Raw genomic sequence first — 3755 nt, forward strand, 5'->3', positions numbered from 1 at the left:
GCACGATTGCCAAAGAAGAAAAATAATCGGGAATCGATTTCCCGAGGAGAGTGCTGACCACGAAGAAACCCGTCGCCGATTGCTTCGGAATTGTTTCAGATTGCTATTCGAGTGGCAAACACGTTCAGTATGGAATAACGGGAATGGAACACGGTGAGGCAGATTCGTCGGCGAAGGATACTGGGTGAGGGGAAACGCGAGGATGCGCGAGGGGGTTGTAATCTGTATTATCCCTCGACTATTAGTGTCGAGAGGATCGAGGGTGCACGGATTACAGTTATTACAACAGATACGAGGAATAACATTATGCGTGACGCTTTCCGCGCGTATCTTCAACCAGCCCAGCAATCTCCCCTTTAAATAAACTTTAATCTCTTTTAAGATATTGAGAGTCCTTTTAAAAAACATATACTATTTCATTTAAAATAAATATAAATTTATTTTATTAGAAATAAATATCGAGAGGAATATCCAATCATACGTTACTTAATATCAGAAAATACTCCACTTTTTAATAACATTTAATTGCTATTAATTGATAGACTAGTAATGCTACTTTGTAGATCGCGATTTTCTCACAAATGATATTCGACAGATTAGTCATAAAATCGCTGAAAAGAATTAAGTAGTACAAGAGTATCAATGCTTTCCTGGGAAGTGACTATCCCCGATTGCAACGATACCTCGCAGGGGCGTGACTCGATGTGTAGGGGCTCCCTTCTCTTTTTGGCAGCGGACGACACAACTGTCGGCCTATTAAACTAATTGACTGCACAGCATGCTGGTGGTCGCGGCGTTGCGTCCGGGAATCGCGTGGACTTACGGACACGCCGTTGCCTCCCTGCCACCCTCTTACCCTCGTGCGTTGCTTCGTGCGTGTCACAACGGAAACCTCGGCGTGTCGATTACGACCCTCGTGCGAAATTTCGCACGCATCGTCGCTCCCGAACAGGCCGATGTCGCGCCTCGAGACCAAAGCTCGTTATGCAAATAGCAAATATGGTTCTACAAGCACGATGCGTGCTGCCAAGTGCAGCGCCCGCATGCACCCCCGAATCGCAGCGTTGTTACATCGGTTGGCTAATGATTCGGTCCAGCGAAATTCTTGACACCGAATCGGATCATAAGTAAGAAATGCGACAGTCGGGAAGAATTAAAATCGCAAATGATTCCAAGCCGCATGTGATGTGCGTTTAATCGTCCAACATTATACTACTGGTACATTTGTATCAACACAATGCACGTTGAACAATAGTCCATTTAATAAAAACTCACTGTGCATAATAATTACAGAGACACAACTGCGTTTGGTGAGATGGCGAACGATATTGCTTTAAGCGCACGTCAATCACCGATCTTGCAAATGCCACGATTACCAAGAGAAGTCTCAATTATTGTTGGCCACGTGGGAGCTTTCCTTCCTATCCGCTCTCGGATTTGATCGGTATCGGAAAGCGAAGTTGCCGGCACACACTCCGCCGTCGGCCCCGTCCAGGCGAGAGAGTCGATTCTCGTGCAAATCGACCGCGTGCGGTCGGACTAGTCTGCGAAGGTAGCTTTAATACCCGACACGCGCCCTCATCAAAGCGATCCCCGACATTGGCAGTCCATTGAGACCACGCCGCTTAACCACTTCATCTTCTTTCGGCTTTCGGCGCGACGGCCGGAGCCGGGAGCGGAGACCGCGATATCATGCAGCTCGTTACCTCGATCGTCCCGGAGCATCGTTATCCCGCGGCGACTGATAATAAAGCCCGTTTAATTTTATCGCTCTGGAAATCGAATGTGCCCGTTACAGGATAATTGGCCACTAACAAGGAATCGTTCGATCCCCGTCTGATTTTCACGAGCGTTTGGTATGCTCTATGATGGCTCGATTAGAGACATGCACTTCTTCTTATGAAAGAAGAAACGTCTGTCGGATAAAGAGAGATTCGGCTATATCGAAAATATTATATTATATATTATATTATGTAAGATTTAAATTTTCCTAAATTAATTAACAGGATAGGGGGAAATATTATGTTATATATTATATTATATATTATATAAGATCTAATTTTTCTAAATTGATTAACAGGGAGAAGAAGCTATAAAATAGTAGTTCATTTAGTAGTAAATTCTCGATGCAGTCTGGAAAAAAACGTTGTTAAAGAATTTTCAGGTGCATTTCAATCTTACTTAAAAAACACCGCCTAATTCGGACGACGCGATTTAATACGCTATCTATCAGCGTTGTCGAGTGGCGTGTTAGCGGACGATGTCACGGCGATCACGGCGAGCATTAATAAAATAACGCAGTCACGGATTTCCGAGCACTGCACGCAGGGTGTGAAGGGTACGAGATGGTCCGGGAGGGGTGACGATGAAACTCCGATCGGACCTTATGTTCGCGCATTGTGACTTTTCGTCGAGACAGGACGAGGGAAACGCGTAGTCCAGCATAATTGGCAGGGGTCTCCGACGTAATATTTATTACGGATCCAGAGAGAGAGAGGAGAGGGTGGCAAAGAGACGGGTCGTAATGGCCAACTGGGGTATAAACTGCACCGATCTCTTTGCGGTTCGTTAAACGAAACCTTTGCCAAAGGGTGCCGAAAAGGATGCGCAAACCGATCGTAATGTTTTTCTTTCCGTATGTTTCTATTTCTTTACTTGCAAACGAAACTGCGTATAACGTAACGTAAATTTTAATCAACAGATTCATGAGCGTTAAAATCGATTTTAATGAAAAAATGAAGATGTTGTTGAGAGAGAAAGAGAGAGAGAAAGAGAGTTTTGCAAACGTATATTTACAAGAAAAGTGATCTTTTCTTGTACAGATGCTATTTCGATACCTGCTGCGTTTGATTGTGACGCAATACTTTCCGAGTTGTAACATTGTTTGTTTGTACCGTTGCTGCGACGAGGTATTCTCGGCTCGGTCGAAAGCGTCTCGGCAAATCGGTCCTATCCCCCTTGCAGATTCGTGTTAAGCGGATTTAATTTACGTCACGACTGAACGCAGACGCCCGCGCGCGCTGTTTAATCGTCTTGTGAGTATCGTGACGTGGGCGCACTCCTTGGCGACGTTGAAGGAGGACCTGTCACTATGCGCTCGCGGAAAGGACATCTTGAAAGACGATTCCAACTTTTGACCGACTTTTACGATAATTATCTCTCCGAACGTGTCCATCTGAATCTGTGTGTCCAAATAGATCCCGTGCTTCTGGATCCATATCTTCACTAAGGGGTTTAGATGTTGACAGAGTTGGAATTAACTTTGCCTTAATAAGGTTTTGTTGACGATTTCTAAATTTCAGAATTATGAAATGATTGAATTAAAATATTTAACATTATATTACGTTACTCTTGTACAATATAATATAATTTATTTAATAAAATATGTATTATATAAAATAATAATTATTAAAAAAAATACTTTACGAGTTTTTTAGATAACGGCAAACTACTTTTGATTTGGACTTCGCAAAACAAGCGTAGAACCTGTAAAAGTCGCGTAAGTCTAAGCGTACGCGCGCGCACTGACGTCTCTTTCTCTCTCTCTCTCTCTCGTTTTATTTCTCTCCTTTTCTCTCACATATCTACACATAGCCTCATCCGTGCGCACTCGCGCGCGCGCGAGGGTCGAGTGCAAGTATAATAATAACGTTCGGTAAGTACGTGTTTGTAGTTACCCCTGAGGTGAGCCACCCCCGGAAAGGCAAGAGAGGCCAGGAGGCCCCGCCTTCGACAGCATGGGGTTGGTTGTTACG

The sequence above is a fragment of the Ooceraea biroi genome, chromosome 8 (assembly GCF_003672135.1).
Source record: "Ooceraea biroi isolate clonal line C1 chromosome 8, Obir_v5.4, whole genome shotgun sequence".
Classification (NCBI taxonomy): Eukaryota; Metazoa; Arthropoda; class Insecta; order Hymenoptera; family Formicidae; genus Ooceraea; species Ooceraea biroi.